The sequence below is a fragment of the Tursiops truncatus genome, chromosome 8 (genome assembly GCF_011762595.2).
Source record: "Tursiops truncatus isolate mTurTru1 chromosome 8, mTurTru1.mat.Y, whole genome shotgun sequence".
Classification (NCBI taxonomy): Eukaryota; Metazoa; Chordata; class Mammalia; order Artiodactyla; family Delphinidae; genus Tursiops; species Tursiops truncatus.
Window position 1 is genome coordinate 83,800,355 of NC_047041.1, and position 19,015 is coordinate 83,819,369.

Sequence of the window (19,015 nt, forward strand, 5' to 3'; positions counted from 1 at the left end):
TGTAGATATTTACTCAAGAGAAGTAACGTGCATCCACACAGACTTATACATTTTCGCTGCACTTTTTGTTCATAACAGCCAAAAAGTAGAACTAGCCCAATTGTATACCAACAGGCAAAGGCATGAACAAATTGTGTTGCATCCATACAAGGGAACACTCCTCAGCAGTGGGATCCCTCACGGGGTTGAAGGGAATGACCTCTGACCTCACAGCGGTGGTGGCAGTTACGCAGGGGAATACACGTGTCAGAACTCATCTAACTTTGCACTTATAATGGGTGCCTTTTATATCCACATCATAACTCAATAGAGTTGATTTCTAAAAATTCACTCTCCTAGAGTGATTTTATTTGCTTGACAAGGATCCCATACGGAGGGAAAACCTAGTGATGCAGGTAGATAGAGGTCAGTTGCAGGAGGGATGTCCTTGGTTAGGAAGGGGGGTGGGGTCCACAGCCTATTGATAAAATCAGAGGCGGTTTATCTGTTTTCTTGGTTAAACAGGAAGCAGTGTAGCAGCTGAGAGGGAGGAGAGGTAGGGCATGGGAGGTTTTGGGGGGGGTGACAACAAGGTGTGAAAGTCATTTCAGAGAGTGGGAGACAAAAAAATGGACCTCAGATCTGTGCCCTGCCCACACACACTCCTCCCCCAGCCCCCCGCAATTCACCTCGGAGCTCTTTTCCCCCCAGATTCCTCTTCCCTATCACTGTCTCACCTGACCAGCTGCCTTTTCAGTTTAGAATCTTAGACTCCTTACCATCATTATGGAAACTCCAGGCCACGTGGGGGACTCTGCAGGGGTCACATCCCGGAAAAGCCTTCTGCTTTGTTTCCCAGGTCCCTGCAACTTCCAGGGCTCTGGGGTTTTGGGGAAGCAGTAGGCTCTCAGGAAGCACAGTGCTTGGGAAGCTCACAAGAGAGGCACCCACCCATGGAGTCAGGAGAGTGGCAGCGGGGGAGGTGTGAGGGCCTGTTGCAATAAGAACTAAGGGCGGGGAACTGGCCAGACAGACACGGGGACAGGCAGAAGACAAGCTGCCAGGACCCCAAGACCTAACAGAAAAACCTTGGTCTGTGGACTTGGGTTTTCCCAGGGCTGCTAAGCGTCTAGGTAGCCGGGGAATCCGACAGGCCTGCTCCCAGCAAAATACCCAGCCTGGTCTCCCTGTGAGAAGGATGCCAACTCCAACCTCATCCATTTGGACCAAGTCCTCCACTGAGAGGACTTTATGGACATCTGTCACTTCTTCAACTTTGATTTCTGTTGTGTCTTACCTTAAGAGACTCTTACCATGGGCAAGAGACATGTCATCAGCATGTCTACGTGTCCGTGTGGACTCAACCTACCAGAGTCAACTCTGAGACTCGTGGTTTTAAAAAACAACATTGGCCACTAACGAAGGTCACCTGGACTTGGAGCCTAAGGAGGAAGTGCCTACCTGTTTCCAGCAGTCATTGAGATAGGTATGGAGCGAGAACGTTATTAGAAATCGAATGCTTTTAAATAATTTTTGCTAATATCTCTGTAAGCAAAGGACAGTGGCCCTGGAGTCGGGAGAGACTGGGGCCTAGTCCAACTTCTGTGCTCCGTGACCCTTGGCAGGGCTGGCCAGGAGGAGTTATCTGGCTCTAATGACATCGTGACATCATGTTTCTCCTTGGTGCCAGGTGCTCTTTAGGCAAAGGTGGTGCCTGAGGCCAGGGTAGAACAGACGGCAGCTCTGCTGGCCCCAAGGGTTCCAGAAGAAGCTGGTCATGCAGTGATGTGTCCCCCCAAGGAACCTCACCCCTCCCAGGTGATACGCAGCCAGTTTGCAGTTCCAAGGCTCCCCAATGCAGACAGAAAAGACAGGACAGGGCAGAGCACCACTGGTTTCCTCCTGGAGGGCCGTTGTCATGGTTCCCATAACCCTGCACGTCCAGAGAAAAATTTGGTACCAGTGGAACCTCTTTTCAAAATACCTTCGCTCCCAAAGAGCATACAAAATACATGAATTAGTGTCAGAGGAGCTGTTGCCAAAATGTGGACGGTTTCTGCACGTTTAGTTGATCCCTAAGGACGGGGCAGGGGAGTGGTCAGTACAGGTATGAGGCCCAGCCCTCAGTCACGCAGGATGGGGGAGCCACGGTCTGAAGCATAGTTCCGCCATCAGCACCCACCTCCAGACCTCAGTCTCCTTCTGGTCAGAGATGGGTCTTTTCCACCATAAACCACAGAGCGCGCTGGGGCCCTGGATGCTCCCAGGAAGTGGGAGCTCAGAAAAGGAGGAGGTATGAACTGGTTGTCTGGGAGAGTGGGAGAGTGCAAGGACCAGCCAGCGCCAAGGCCCCGTGGACCTGCTTGAGGTTAAAGGTCATGAATTCAGTCATTGTGGTGGAGGTTTTTCTCCAGCCACCTCTAGCTATGCTCCTGGAGGCGGGAGCAGGCCAAGAGCTGATCTTGACCGGGGCTGCCGCTTGCTGGATAAGCCCAAGGAAGGGGGCTGTGGTGTACATGGGATACTGCTTATAACAACCACAGAACGTCAGCTGGAGAGGAAAAGAGATGAGGATGAACTGAGGTTGGATTCCACCACACCTGAGCTGTGTGATCTCAGAAAAAATCACTTAACCTCGCCAATCTGCTCTTTCCTTGTTTACAAAATAGGCATCAAAGCGCCCCTTCCATGGGATTGTGAGCATTAAATGATGTCCTTGGTGGGCAAATGTTCTGGCCTACAAGGAGCCCTGGACACAGTGGGTGTGAGCTTTGCATTAAAGGTGGTCTGTGTGCACAAATGTTGCTGGAGCATCCCCGGGCAGCAGCAGCCAGATGTGAAGCTGAGCCCAGCACCCGCGGTCACTCTGCTTCCCCGAGCTCCTCTCCTCCTGCAAAGCCACCTGCAGACACTCCCTCTTCCCTGGCGGCCCCCATGAGCATGACAGATGTTCCCACAAACAAGTGGTCTCTCACTGAGCTGGGCTGCTGCCCTGTGGGCCCCTCCAGACCCTTGTCTGCTCTTCTAGTGAAAAGGCCTGTGATCAGAATTGGCCTTGATGCCCCTCAGGATGAAGTCTCTCGCCGGAAGCCCCTTACACTCCCCTGAAAGGGCTGCTCAAACAGCTCAGGTGCAGACATCTGTCGGGGGCTGTCCCACAGTCTTTCCCGCGTACCTCAGTTCACTCCTTGGAAACGCAGGGTGGGTGCGAAGGCCCTTCCTGGTCTGTGGTCCACAGGCCTCAGCTTCCTGTCAATTTCCTCCGCTGCACCTGAGCTTCGAGTCCTGTGGACAAAAATAGTCAAAGATCACCCTCTTCTGCCCCTGCGGAGTGACCATCTCCAAGCCCAGCCCAGCCCAGCTCCTGCACTGCTTGGCCAAGTCTCCCCAAGTTTCCCTGCTCTGTTCTCTCCTCCCCTTTAGAGCAGCATGTGAAACTTCAGCCCCTACTCCTTTTTCTCCTCTCCTGCCCGAGGTGGATTCCCGACTCCACTCCACTCCAGATTCCCCTCCCTCTGCTGGGAGTCCACCCCCTGCCTCTCTACCACTGCCTTCCTGTCAGCTTCTCCTCTGCCTTAAAAACCCAAACCAAACCTTGACCTTCTCATCTGTCCCAGGCTGAGCAGTCTTCTATTCCCCGGCAGATGAAGCAGGACCTTCCACACGCTGTCCCCAGACTAGGGACTTCACCTTCATGCTGACAGCTTCCAAGTCACCAACTCCTTCTCGGATCTCTCCCAAACCACCCAGATGTCCCCCAACTCCAGACGCGCGGCCACCCAGAAGGCTTCAAACCTGAGCTTCTCATGGAGGTTCCTTAAAAAACTAAAAGTAGAACTACCATACGACCCAGCAATCCCACTACTGGGCATATACCCTGAGAAAACCAGAATTCAAAAAGAGGCATGTACCACAATGTTCATTGCAGCTCTATTTACAGTAGCTAGGTCATGGAAGCAACCTAAGTGTCCATCGACGGACGAATGGATAAAGAAGATGTGGCACATATATACTATGTAATATTACTTGGCCCTAAAAAGAAACGAAACTGAGTTATTTGTAGTGAGGTGGATGGACCTTGAGTCTGTCATACAGAGTGAAGTAAGTCAGAAAGAGAAGAACAAATATGTGTGGCTTTCACCATAGGTACGATAATAGCACCCATTTAACAGATGGAGGTATTAAGGTACAGAGAAGGTAATAATGGCCCAAGAAGACACAGCCAACAGGGGGCAGGACCAGTGCTCAAATCCAAGCCGTCTGGCTCCAGGCCCCTTGCTTTTAACCACGCGTCCATTCTGCCTGTGGTTCTGAGTGCTCCAGTCTGGGTCTGGGACTCCTTGCTCCACCTTAAGCAACTCTCCCTGCTTCATTTGCTCACAAAGCTTTGTGTACTTCCTTCCCAAGTCTCAGTTCCCAGCCCACCTCCCACCTCTGAGCTTGCCGGCCACCTCCTCCTGATGGTCTCTCAGGATCAGAGAGCCCCAGACTTACTTCAAACCCCTTCCTCTGGCCTCGAACAATGTGATTTTGCAGCTTCATCGGCGAATTTCTTTCATTCAGCCTTGCAGGCTAGTTTCCTGTGAGCTTGCCTGTCTCCTTTACCCAGCCACGAGGTACCCGGAGGCAGAACCCTGTCGTCTTGGTGCCTCTCTCTGCCTCGCGTGCACTGAAGGCAGATTCAGCTCTCTCTCAGATCATATCCCCTCCCAATTTCCCTGTTTCTGCTCAGGGAACTATTACTTATCCTTTCTTCCTGCCTCTGAAATTTTGTCCTGCCTCACCCCTGGCCTCTGTTTCCCACATCCCACTGGCCAGGTCAGGGCTGCCTTCCAACTGTCTCTCAGATTCCTCACGGCTGCCTCATTCCAACTGCACAACTGTCATCCAGCACCAACCCTTCACCATCTGGCCATCCCAATGGCTTGCTGGCCCTTCCCCTTATTTTTAAATGTGGAGTCTAATAACCTAAAACATGGTAATTTTTTTTTAAAAATCAGTTACCCTGAATATAGCTGTGGGTCGAGAGTTTACTACCTGTGCGTTACAAATAGCTGGAGCGGGGAGGAGAAAGGTCTTGATAAAAGAGGGCGTTGTGGGCTTCCCTGGTGGCGCAGCGGTTGAGAATCTGCCTGCTAATGCAGGGAACGCGGGTTCGAGCCCTGGTCTGGGAGGATCCCACATGCCGCGGAGCAACTGGGCCCCTGAGCCACAACTACTGAGCCTGCGCGTCTGGAGCCTGTGCTTCGCAACGGGAGAGGCCGCGATAGTGAGAGGCCCGCGCACTGCGATGAAGAGTGGCCCCCCCTTGCCGCAGCTAGAGAAAGCCCTCGCACAGAAACGAAGACCCGACACAGCAAAAATAAATAAATTAATTAATAAAAACTCCTACCCCCAACATCGTAAAAAAAAAAAAAAAAACCAGAAATGATACTTAAAAAAAAAAAAGAGGGCGTTGTGCTCAGTCTCCAAGATGGCCCCCGCAGCTCAGGATGACTGCCTTCTGGGTTTCGTGCCCTCGTGCAGCCTCCTTCCACACTGTCTCATGGTTGGTGTGTATGACCAGAGAACATGGCAGAAGTGATGGTGTGTCATCTTTGAGGTTAGGTTGTAAACAACATTGGGATATCTGTGTGTGTGTGTGTGTGTGTGTGTGTGTGTGTGTGTGTGTGTGTTAACTTGCTCTGAGGAATGTAAGGACACTCAGACAACCCATGCAGCAAGGCCTTCTGCCAAAAGCCACATCACATGAGTGATCCATCTTGGAAGCAGATCCTCAGCCCCACTCAAGCCTTCAGCTGACTGCAGCCCTGACTGACAGTTGAATGGACCTCATGAGAGACTCTGAGCCAGAAGGACCCACTAGTCTGCTCTCAGATTCTTGAGCTCAGAAACTGTGTGAGATAATAAATGCCTATTATTTCAACCTACTAGATTTTGGGGTAATTTGTTACATAGCAATAGATAACCAATACAGAGGATGGGATCCATTCATTCACTTCGTCATTTAACACAGTTCTTTTTTTTTTTTTGCGGTACGCGGGCCTCTCACTGTTGTGGCCTCTCCCGTTGCAGAGCACAGGCTCTGGACGCGCAGGCTCAGCGGCCATGGCTCACAGGCCCAGCCTCTCCGTGGAATGTGGGATCTTCCCGGACCAGGGCACGAACCCGTGTCCCCTGCATCGGCAGGCGGGCTCTCAAGCACTGCGCCACCAGGGAAGCCCCTAACACAGTTCTTTTGAGCTGCTACTATGGGTCAGCTATCCTGGGTACTGGGGGTATAGCAGTGAACAAAATAGCCAAAGTCTTTACTATCAGAGTTTTTACTCTAGTCAGGGGAGGAAGATAATTAAACTAAAGAAAGAGATATGCTAGATGGTGATAAATGCTATGGCGAAAAATCAGTATGAAAATGAAATGGAGGGTATATATAGGCATGATGTTGCAATTTTATATGGGTTGGTCAAGGGAGGCCTCTCTAATAAAGTGTTATTTGGGCAGAGAACTGAAGAAGATGGGCAAGCAGATATACAAGAAACAGCACGCAAGGCAAAGGGAACAGCAGGTACGATGGCTCAGCATCCACCCACTTCTTACCATTTCATTGCTCATCTCTAGCACAGGCTACCTCATATCAGACATAAATTGCTAAACTAACCTCCTAACTGTCTCTGATACCGAGTCCAAACTCGTTCTGCTCACTGCACGACAGGCCAATAAATCGGGAGATGAGGTGTTGGGGCAAGGAATAACGACTTTATTCAGAAAGCCAGCAGACCGAGAAGGTGGTGGACTAGTGTCTAAGAAACCATCTTCCCCCAGTCCGAATTCAGGCTTCTTTTATACAAGAAGGGGGAGGGGGATAGAGGGTGTGGTTGGTTGTTGCAAACTTGGTGACTGTGGAGACCACTGCGAGGCTGCCCATTGGTGGAGCGGGACAACTAATGGCCGGCCCACGCCTATTACAATTCCCCACTGTCAGTGTCCATTCTACAGTCTTGTGGGAAAAAGGGGTAACAATCATTGTGGCTACTTCCTACTGAACAGGGGTGATGAAGGGGTGATCGTGGAATGGAATTGATCAGCCTTGGGCCGGGAATATTCTTTAAAATTTTTAGTAAGTAATACAATTCTCTTTCTTTAAAAATTTTTGGCTGTGTTGGGTCTTCATTGCTGTGCATGGGCTCTCTCTAGTTGCAGTGAGTGGGGGCTACTCTTTGTTGCTGTGCACGGGCTTCTCATTGCAGTGGCTTCTCTTATTGCAGAGCACGGGCTCTAGGCGCGAGGACTTCAGTAATTGCAGCACGTGGGCTCAGTTGTGGCACACGGGCCTTAGAGCATGTGGGTTTCAGTAGTTGCGGTGCTTGGGCTTCAGTAGTTGTGGCACACAGGCTTAGTAGTTGTGGCTTGTGGGCTTAGTTGCTCTGTGGCATGTGGGATCTTCCTGGACCAGGGATCGAACCTGTGTCCCCTGCATTGGCAGGAGGATTTTTAACCACTGCACCAGCAGGGAAGTTCTCTTTCTTTCTTTATCTACAACTATTTGAACCTGATGAAATCTCTTCTACAATGAAATTTTAATCTCAATACTTATCCTTTTTGAAGAGCAACCTCAAGTCTTCTAAAGGGTTCAGAAACCCATTGCTCTCTAGGCCTCTCAGGAGCTGGGCCATTTTCTGATGACAGTGGGGCTATTTTAAACTGAGTGTGATGAATCCATGGCTTTAGTGCAGCTAACTTGACAGATGAGTGCATGGTAAGTAATACCACGTGTGGTCCTGTCCACTGTGCAGTTAGCTGGTGTTCAGGCCTTTGTTCTCAATACGTTTTAAGGAGGACTTGATCCCCAGGTTGGAAAGGATGTAAGGCTACTTCAGTTGGATAGGCAGACCTGCTGGAGGCAAACTCATGAACAGAGGTTAGTATAGTGCCCAGAGTTTTAACATAATTGGCAACTGCTAGGTCTTTCAGAGCATTTATAGATTCTCCCACCTGGGCAGGCACCTGGAAAGGCTTACCATACAATATGTCAAAGGGGCTTAATTTAAGCCTGCTTCTGGGAGCCACTCTGACCCACAGCAGGGTAACTGGCAAGGCCTTATCCCAAGTTAAATTGACATACGTTAGCAATGTTCCTTTTTAATGTATAATTCACTCTCTCGGTTTTTCCTGTTGATTGTGGTCTCCAGGATGAATGTAGCAGCCAATTAATTTGCAGTGCTTTGGACACTTGTTGGATTATACTAGAGACAAAAGCAGGCCCGTTACCACTTTGAAGGGAGGCAGGGAGTCCAAATCAGGGGATAATTTCCTTAAGGAGGGCTTTCACCACTCTGGAGGCTTTTTCTGTCTGGGTGGTATATGCCTCCACCCATCCTGAAAGTGTCATCAAACACTTACAAGTATCTGAAATTTCCTGCAGCTCACTTGAGTCAAATCTATTTACCAGTCCTTGGTGGGGCAGGTTCCTCTGTGTTGGGTCCCCATCTGGGGAGGTCTGACAGCAGTCTTAGGGTTATTTTTAGCACAAATCATGCAATTTTGAGTGACTTGTCGGATGGTCCTTTGTAGGTTAGGCCCCATTATATATTTTTGAATCCATTGTAAGGTGGCATCGCTCCCGTGATGGGCACTATTATGAACGTGCCACAGCACAGTGTCCAAGAGTGTCTCAGGGATCAAAACAATTCCTTGTGCATGACATTTCCAGCCAGGCGAGGTGTGATCAAGTGAATCCCCACTTTTCAGCCTTCTCCTTGTCCTTTTCTGAATGCACCAGCTGGTATTTTGACAAGTCGATCTGCAGGAGAAGTGACCCTATCATGGCTTGATAATCGCCTTCTTTTGCTGCCTTCTTTGCAGCTCGGTCAGCTAACGAGTTGCCCTTTATTATATGAGTTTCGTCCTTCTGGTGGCCTTGGCAGTGCTTTGTGGCCACTTGTGAGGGCTTATGGACTGCTTCTAATAGTGACAGGATTTCAGAAGCGTGTTTTATGTATTTATTGTTTGAAGTGAGGAGCCCCCTTTCTTTCCAGATTGCCCCGTGAGCATGCACCACAGAGAATGCATAGCGAGAGTCTGTGTAAATATTTACTCACTTCCCTTCAGTGAGAAATAGGGCTCTTGTCAGAGCAATGATTTCTGCCTTCTGAGCTGAGCTCCCTGGGTGCAGGGCTTTGGCTTCAACAGTCATTTTAAGGGTACCGTTGCATACCCAGCGTGTGGCCTACCTTGGTCCATGATGCTGCTTCCATTGGTGAACAGTCCCATATCTAGCTCGACCAAGGGTTGGTCCATTAAGTCCAGTCTGCTAGAGCACACTAGCTCCATGACGTGTAGGTGTCGTGCAGCATCAATTGGAAGCAATGTGGCTGGATTTAGGGCTGAAGTGACCTGAAATCTTATACTGGGATTGTCTAAGAGAATGGCTTGGTACTTTCTCATTTTCCCAGAAGTCAGCCAACATTCCCCCGCTTTGTTCCAGTAAAGAATGGACATGGTGAGGGACAAACAGTGGTGGGCTGCCCCAGGGTAAACTTCTCAGCTTCCTCAGGTCTGTCACAAGTAGTTGCTATAGCTCCAAGGCAAAGGGGCCATCCCTTAACAGGCTGTTTTAGTTGTTTTGTGAAGTAGGCAACGGGGTAGAGGGATATTCCCCAGAGTTTGAATGAACACGCCAAAATTTATGCCTTGTCTCTCATGGACATATAATCTGAAAGGTTCTTTTAAGTCTGGTAGTCCCACAGCTGGGGCTGAGATTAACTTTATTCTTATTGTTTCAAAGGCTGTTTGGCACTCTTTAGTCCAAGTAAGGGGCTCAAAATCATGTCCCTTTAAAGCCTCATAGAGGGGCTTTCCTATGAGCCCAGATGTGGGGATCCAAATCCTACAGAACCCTGCTAGTCCCAGAAACCCCCTCAGTTGTCTGTGAGTCTTGGGTGTTCCAATGCCTGCAATTGCCTGTTTTCTATCAGGCAAAAGACCCCGCTGTCCTTGGGAAAGGACAAAGCTCAGATATATGACTTGTTGCTTACATATTTGGGCCTTTTTTCTGGGAGATCTTATATGCACAACTGGCCAGACAGTTCGGGGTTCTGATGGTATTTTGTAAACACTTATCATATGTATGACTCACTATGAGCAAATCGTCAACATACCGGAATAGGAGTCTTTCATCCAACATGAAGTTTCTAAGGTCCCTAGCCAACACTTCCCCAAATAAGGTAGGGAAATTCTTAAATCCTTGAGGTAGGACTGTCTAACAATACCGTTGGACTACCTGTGTTTCTGGGCCCTGCCATTCAAAAGCATACAGCTGCTATGATTCTTCTGCAATAGGAATGCAGGAAAAAAGCATCTTTCAAGTCCAAAGCTGCGAACCAGCTGTGTTCTCCCTGAATAGTTGTGAGCAGAGCAGGTGGATTAGGTACCACCCATTAGGGGTGCAAATCTTGGACTATTTCATTAACAGCCCTCAAGTCTTGGAAAAGCAACACTCTGCTGAGTTTGGCTTTTTGACCAGGAGATTAAGGCTGTTATATGGGGACCTGCAAGGTTTATTCAGTCCTATTTTCAAACACTTTTTGAGAATTGGCTGCATTCCCTTTTGGGCCTCTTGCCTCAGAGGGTATCGTTTTAGATTAGGTGTCCCAGCATTTCTTTTTAAGGGCATTTGCATTGGCCATGCGTTCTTGGCCTTCCCTGGGGTGCCACCAGCCCACACTTCTGGCCTTACCTTTTCGAAGCCTCGGGGGGACAGAGCTCTGTCTCCTTTTCTGGGGTGTCCATGAGGGCCATCTGTAGGCTTACAGTGTGCTCTGGTGGGACCCCAATGTCAAGCTGTCCTGGCAAAAAAATTACTTGAGCATTTAATTTCCAAAGGAGATCTTGGCCCAAAAGAGAGATTGGATATACTGGCATATATAAGAAACTGTGTTTCCGGGTGAGGTCCCCTAACTGGCATTCTAGAGGTTGTAAGAAAGAATGATTTTGTACTTCTCCAGAAACTCCCTTGACCAGGATGGATTGAGATGTTTTCTGCGCCACCTTGGTATTTACCACAGGGTATGTTGCACCCATATCTATCAGAAAGTCAATCAACTTGTCCCCCACTGTCAAAGTTACCTGGGACTCCTGTGGGGGAATTGGAATTGGACGCCTCAAGTCGAGCCCCCAGGCCTCTTCATTCATTTTCAGAGTGTTCCTCTCTTTCTACCACATGAGAGGCCCCCATCTTTCTTTCATTGTTTTCATTCTTATTTTTTTGTCTAGGGCAATCTGTTTTCCAATACCCTTCCTCCTTACAGTAAGCACACTGTTCCCTCCCCAGCGGTGGCTTACCTCTCTTCGGGTTACTCGCCTTCCGAGAATCTAATGCTGCTGCCAGAAAAGCTGCATTCCATTTTGCATCTTCTTCCTTCTGTCATTGTTCCCTGTTGCTCAACACTTTAAAAGCAGCATCTACCAGTTGCGAAGGGTTCATTCCAAATGTACCATCTAACTTTTGTAATTTTCTTCTTATATCTTGGGCACTTTGCCCTATGAAGGTCATATTTACCATTGCCATATTTTGGGGGGCCTCGGGGTCTGCATCAGTGTAGCACCTATAAGCTTGAAATGGAAAATCCTTGCAATGGAATATTATTTGGTTATTTTTAAGAAAGAGATATCTTTTTATATGTTGACTTGGAAAATGTATAAATATATTAAGTGAAAAGAATCGGTTACATGAATCATATCATGTTCGTTAAAAAGAAAAAAGTCAGGGCTTCCCTGGTGGCGCAGTGGTTGAGAGTCCGCCTGCCGATGCAGGGGACACGGGTTCGTACCCCGTTCCGGGAAGATCCCACATGCCGCGGAGCGGCTGGGCCCGTGAGCCATGGCCGCTGAGCCTGTGCGTCCGGAGCCTGTGCTCTGCAACGGGAGAGGCCACAACAGCGAGAAGCCCGCGTACCGCAAAAAAAAAAAAAAAAAAAAAATCATATGATTGAATAAGCAAAGGGAAAATACAGAAGGACATTTGCCTAAATTATCAAGGCCTCCCAGTATTTTCCTGTTCCTAATTCCAATGTTTAATTCTCAGGCCTTATCTTCCTTGACTTACCAGCTGATCTGACATGGCCGATCACTCTCTTCCTTGAAATACTTTCTTTACTTGGTTTCTCCCCTGTGATGTACCCTTGGTTTCCTCCTCCTCCTCTGGCCTCTCCTCAAGTCCCCCTTGCTGCTTCCTCCTCCTTTCCTTGACTTTCAAACATTGGAGCTCCCCAGAACATAATCCCTGGACCTCTTCCATGCTCAGCTCCTGCCTCAGACTTTAAATTTCAACTATCTGTTGGATGATACTCAGATTGCTATCACCAGCCCTGACCTCTGCCCAGACCATTGGCCTCATATAGCCAACTATCTAACTGACTTCTGCACTTGGAGGTCTAATACACATTTCTAATCCTGCTATGACCCGTCACACCTTATCCTCCTAGTCTTCTCCATCTCAGTCATGGAAAATGACTCTCATCTAGTGGCTCAGGATCAAAACCTGATTGTTATTGACTCCTCTCTTTATTTTACACTGCATATATAAATTCTGTGGATTCTACCTCCAATATTCAATTCGAATCTGACCATATTTCCCCTTTCCACTGCTACCACCCTGATCCAAGTCACTACCAATTCTTGGCCTTGATTACCACAATAGCCTATCTCATTTCATTACTGTGTACAATAACCTAATAGAAAAAAAGACCAAAAGATATGAACAAACTGTTAATAGAAAAGAAAGCCCATAAACATAGGAAAAGGTGATGGGCCTCATACATGATAAGGGAAACTACACTGAGATACCATTTCACATCTATCAGTTTGGCAAAAATCTGATAGTTGACAACATATTCTGTTGACAAGGCTTGGGAAACAGGCCCATACACTGTTAGTGGGAATATAAAATAGTACAGTACCTAGGAAGAGACGTTTACCGCTATCTAGCAAAACTACCTATGCAGCTGCCCTTTGACTCAGGGACCCCATTTCTAGGAATTCTATCCCAAAGACACACATGCACAAATACGAGTGAGCTAAGTACAAGGGGGATCTCTGTCTCCGTTATTTATTTTTTGCTCTATTATTTATGAACAGTGCCTGCAACATATTAGGTACTCAATCAATATTTGTTGAATGACGTTTAGCCAATGTTGGACTTTATTGGTCCTGTTTGCTTTGTTAGCAAGTGCTGAAACAACCATTTTATCCCTACACTCCAAGGGAATCCCAGCTCTCAAAATTAAAAAAACTTTTCACCACGGAGCCCTGATTCATTTTAGTGGAGAAGGGTGTTAAAGAGCACAATTTAACATGCTGTGTCGCTCTCTCTGGATGCTTGCCTGAGGAGAGAGCCAGAGCTCACAGCCCCTCTCCTCCCCATTCCCAGCCTGGTCTGCTCCTCACCTGTATCTTCTGCATTTGCCTTTTGATATTCTCAGCTCAAGTCATCAGACAAACCGGCAGCAACCTCTACAGCAACAATGACAGTATTGCTCTTGGGGTCACCCTGAAATGGTACCTGACTTTACGCTAATCCCACCTGAACCCACAAGACTCCTATTCTGAGACCCTCCCTGCCCCTAATCCTACCAGGGGAGAGCCCACTTCAGGGTACCCCTACTTCCTCACAGAACATCACAGGAAGCCTCAGAAGTTCCCTGTAGCAGATTGGTCTCCACTTCTGCCCAGGGGGATCTGCTGGTCCTATCCCCACTGGGCAGGACGGTCCCAGGCTCTTGCAGCGCTCTGGCTCAGACACTCCTCATCCTAAAGCCAGGTCACTGTCACCATCTGGGGATGAAGTGAAAGATAAGCACCTCAGGGGGAACTTGCCCTCCAGGACCTCCCTGATGGAGCCATGAGGATGAAACAGCATGTGAAACAGCCCAAGCTTAAATTGGTTTTGCCTCCTTAAATAGGTTGTTGAAACAGCACTAGCTTAAACTGGTTTTACCTCCTTAGACAGGTTGATAGATTAATCAAACTTGAATTATTTTAAAGAAACAGCACTGCTCCGTGTGCAAGACGGGAACCCTTGTCTCCAGGATGACCCTGGAACAGAGAATTTTAGTCTACAGAACTCAAAGAATAGAAATGATGCCAGCAGAGCCCTTTAAAAAGCGAGAAGCCCTTCAATAAGGAAAATCTGGCTTCCAGGATCAGTAGTAGCTTATATGGACTAAATCAAGACCGTCAATCAGCATCCAAGTTGGAAATTTCCCTAAACCCTATACATTTCCGCCTGAACCTTGGATCAAGGAGACAGATTTGAGAGCTTTGCCTCCTATCTCCTTGCGGGTGGATTTCCTGATAAAGCTCTGATTGGTAGCGAGCTGCGTAACAAGCAAAATCCAGTAAGTCGGGAGGACTAGGCCTTCTCTTCCCCACCTTGGGGCACAGAGCAGGACATGACTAGGCCAGCAGAGGGCACTGAGCCTCGACACTGAGGCCTGAGGCCGGCGGGGAAGGGTGTGAGCCCACCGCGCAGAGGAGGGAGTGCGCTCCCACTTGATACACTTCAGCGGCTCCTGGGCACCCTGCAGCGCCCAGAGCCCCAGAAGCCTTTCTCCGGATCCTCCGGGGGTTAGGGTCAGGTTGCGCTGCATGGGGTACTCGGTCCTCAAACGCTGCCTCTTGCGGAGAATAAGGCCCTCTCTGCCTTCCACCTGGAAACGCAACTCCCCTGCAGGGCTGCGGGGCTCGCTGGATGCTGCTGTCTCCCCTCCGGGTTGGAGGATCCCGGAGCAGCCACAGGGTGAAACCCAGACCCTGGGACCCAGCGAGGTGCTGGAGAGGCGCCTGAATAGCAAGTCTGGAGCCCCGCGCCCGGGCAGGAGGAGGAGGGAAGGGGGGGGGGGGTCGTGCTCGGCCTTGGGTCCCAGCTCCCCGGCACCATCTAAGATCACCCCTCCTCTCCCCCGGTCCATTCCGGCTATCAAGCCAGGCACCCTTATCGCTGCAACCCCTGGGCCCTCCAGTCCCTCTTTCTTTCCTCACCTCCCCCGGGACAAAGTGACCGGCGACGTCCCGAAGGTGGCTCTGGCCCCTCTCGGAGACACTGCGACGTCTCGGCCCGGCTCTGCCTGCCCAGTGCCGCCAAGGGGCCCGCAGTCCACTGCGGAAGGGCATCGGCGCCGCCCGGGCTCCTCCTCCCGCGCTACGTTCGTGGCGACCCTGCAGCGCAAGGGCTGAAAGTCATCTGACTTTACGCTAGAGCTCTCCCCAGAGCCAGGCGCTGAAAGCCGCGCCTCCTGGTAAACACCGGCGAGGGTATCCTCCGCCTTCTCTCTGAACGGGGGCGGCTCACAGAGCGAAACCCAGAAGCAGGGAGTTTAAAAGGTGGGAAAGGGCGGCCTCGCCTTCTTGGGCCTCGAGGTAGGTCCCCAGCACCTCCCACCTGGGGTGAGCCCGACACCCGGCCCCGCGGACACCTGGGCGGAAGCCCAGCTGCAGTGAGGAAACTGCGCGGTGGAAACAGATTGCCTGATTTTCTCCGCATTCATTTCGCGTAGTTTTCCGGAGGCCTAGCAAAAGGCTGGGACCCTTTCCAGCAGCGCCCCTGGGTTAACTGGTGAGATTCAGGACTGGGGTCCGACAGGAACACTGACAGGGAAGGAGCACCACCTCGCGGTCAGCGCGAAGGTTATCGGAAAGACCTCAAAGGAAAGCGAGGGACCATCCTGCCCCCAACTGGGAACCCCTACGCCTTTCACAGGGACACTCCACCTTCACCCCTAATTCCATCCCGCACCTTGAGGGGCCTCCAAAGGACACCTCAGCTGCCGCGTTAAAGCTCTGTCCATGCTCTTGCAAGTAGCGGCCCCTTGGCCTCCTCTGAACCTATGGGTGTTCTCACCTGGGGGGAGACGGTAGCCTTAGGATGGCGTGACCAGAACAGGGCAGCACCTGGCAGTGGGGTTTTGGGGTTGGGCAGGGAATTCCAGAGTCCTAAGCAGCCAAAAGGGGGTGGCTGAGGAGGCACATCCCTTGGCCCCCAGGATTTCTTACCCAGTGGGAAGGATGGTGAGTCTAGAGGAGAGCCAGAGCCAGGCTCTCTCAAGTGTGGGTCTCTTGCTCCGGTGTAAAGGCGGCAGTGCCTTTTTCCATCTGTCTCACTCACCTGAGTGTCTCCTATGCCCCACCCCTGTCCCACGCTATATGTTATTTTCCTCTCATTCCTCCATCCTTCCTTGTGGCCTCCATTTCCTGGGTGCCATTCCAGTCCATCTCATTCCTGCCTCTTTGCCTATCTCCCAGGTGGCCCCCATCTCTTCTCTTCCTTTAGTCACATTGAGCATGTCGTTAATAATGTTAAAATTCCAAACTTACTTAACATCTATGAGCCAAAGACTGTTGTAAGGGCTTTACATATATTAACTTAATTCCCGTAAGAACCCTATGCTGTAGGCACTAGTATCGCCCTTGTTTTTAGATGGGGAAACTGAGGTCCCCAGAGAAATTTGCCAAAGAACTGAGATGTGAACCCAGGTCATCTGGCTCCTGTGTCTGGTCCCTTAACCATAACACCCCGCTGTTCCTCTGCTGGATTTCTTTTCCACTTTTGGATTTGACTGAGGCCGTGAAAACTTCATATGGATTTCAGCAATCTTGGAGAAGTTTCACCTCCTCTCTGGATCCCATGATCTCTGTAGCTCCATGGCCCTCTTTATAACCCATGTTGCTTTGAGTTTATATTTCACTTCAGCATTTGCTAAGGTCCTGTTTGAACTTTCTAGTCTTGTCTCAGACGCCTTACAAGGAATTAAGGGAGTACGAAGAGTGAGTAGTGTCCCTGTGCAGCCAGAATATTGGTGGCAGGAAAAGCAGTGAGAGGTTTGTCACCCAAAGAAAAGGTGGAAACGTAGACGCCAGGTCTGGCTTCCCCTCTACACGTGTCCTTCAGTTCTCACCTCAGAGTCTGGCTTTGATTTCGTTTCAGAGATGAAAATTTATGTTCACTTCTCTCCATTGCTTTCCCACATCTTGCGGATTGAGCCCCAGATGTGCTCAGCCTCACCTGTGAGTCCGTCCTAGCCACAGAGCTAGGAGAAAAACAGGGGAGGGGGATACAACCAGTATCCCCAGTTCCTTCAGGGAGAGAGTTTCCTTCAGGGAGAGAGGTTCTCAGGCAAGATCAGGGCCGACAGGAGGTAAGAGTTCAGGGAATATTTGGTGAATTCAAAGAGGTTCTTACTCAATCCTTTTGTGGGAAACATGGACCCTGGGAAGGAGAAGTCGGCGTGGGCCTCAGAAAGGTTTGACAACATGTGTTGGCTGGTCCTGTTCTGCTCTGGCTATCTCTCCAAGAGGGGGCGGTTCTGTCCTTGGGCAGCTGAGTTCTGCCATCATCTCCCCCAGTGCCACCCACCAGTGAGTGTAACCAGCAGGGAGGCTCTGGGGGCCGAAGTCCCCCTAAATGCTGGACTTTCCAACTTCAACCCCGGACCCTCAGACTGATTTGGCTTGAAATGTCTTTTGGAATTCCAGAGGCTGGCACAGCACTTCCTGTGACACTCAGGGCTAACCTGAAGTGGGCTGTCTCCTGGCAAGGTTATAGGGCAGGGTTAGGGTCAGGATAGAAGCCTTGTGTACTTAGTTGAGTCCAATTTAAAAGCAGGTCGCATTTCAGGGAGGTCCTAGGGCTTTTGGACTCTGACAGGATTCATTGCTATTTTTGTTGCTGTTGCCTTTGTTATCATGACGATTCAAGTTTAGAAAAGGAGCCAGAGTGACTGTTAACTGTCTATGTAAGTGGCAGAGCTGAGAGAGAACCCAGGACTCTCTGGTCCCAGGGCCACACACCCAGCCACTGCCCCACACTGATCTCTCTGCTTGGGTCCTGCTAGCCCAGGATGAAATTTCCTCTCTATTTTTAATATCAACCACATCCATTACCTTGAGCCTGCTCCTTTCATGTCCATTAGTACTGCTCCATCGGTTGTTCCCTCATCCTCTTACATATCCAATCTCTCCCTCTTAATTGGCTCTGCTTGGCATAAGAACAATGATTCTGTGGCCTGAAAATCCCTTTCCATTGATCCTGCCTCTCAAGCTACCATCCCGTTTCTCTCCTTTTACTTCTTAAAAAACAAAAGCAAACAAATGGTAGCTCTAAAAACTAATCTATGCTTTTAGGAGTCAGGAAAGCAGTTATTTGTTGAGCTTTATACTACGTGCACTTTGCTATATATATATACACACATATGCATATACATACTACACATATGTAAGCACAACTATGCTCTATTATAAATACATATTATATGTATAAAAGAGCATACGTTATATTGAGTATGTGTTTTATATGCTATATATTACTTCAATAAATGTATATTAAAATATGTATATTTTAATAATATATAATAATAAATATATGTAACTTCAATAGAAAATTAACAAAAGAAGAGAGAGAGTAGCCTAATTCTCTTTTCTACTCCCTCCCTCCTTCCTCTCCCACTCAGTCATTATCCTTCCTTGCAATCTGGCTGTCATGTCCACCTTCAAGGGCCACCAGCTGCAGTGGCGCCTGCTAGACGCTCCTCCCTCGCTGGACACTGTCACCATGGTCTCCTGTCCCGAATGCCTGACTGACGCCCCTCCTTCTCCTCCCACTTCGTGGGTCCTGCTGCTACTGTTAACTCCACTTGGGATGCCTTTTCTCTCCATCTCTGCCTGTCTGCCTGTCAACGTTCTGCCTCCTTGTCAAGATCTAACTCAAGTAACACCTTCACCTGGAAGCCCTCCCCAGTTCCCCCAATTCTGCATCCTCTGTGCTCACTTGACACAGAGGGGGTAACTCTGGAGTAGAGCTCTTCTCATTTATTCAACAAACGAATGCCCATCATGGGCCAGGGACTAGGGGTACTTTCTGCCCGGTGTTAGTTATTGGTAATATTAACTTTTGCGATTTGAATTGCAAGAAACATAGACTCACTCAATATTTTCCTTCAAATACATGGGATTGGGTAATGGGAATTTCTTATCACCTTGCCATCTA

At 49.3% G+C, this 19,015-nt stretch overlaps 1 long non-coding RNA gene across 1 annotated transcript in view; it reads right to left on the reverse strand.

Annotated features, from left to right (window-relative positions):
* Positions 1-15,192, reverse strand: part of LOC109552254 (uncharacterized) — a 33,875-nt gene extending 18,683 nt beyond the window's left edge. Inside the window, exons 1-3 of the long non-coding RNA XR_002179060.3 lie at positions 15,016-15,192; positions 13,648-13,809; positions 3,155-3,264 (exon numbers count right to left, since the gene is read on the reverse strand). This is a non-coding gene — a long non-coding RNA (uncharacterized lncRNA). The remainder of the gene's footprint in view (positions 1-3,154; positions 3,265-13,647; positions 13,810-15,015) is intronic.
* Positions 15,193-19,015: the final 3,823 nt, after the last annotated feature.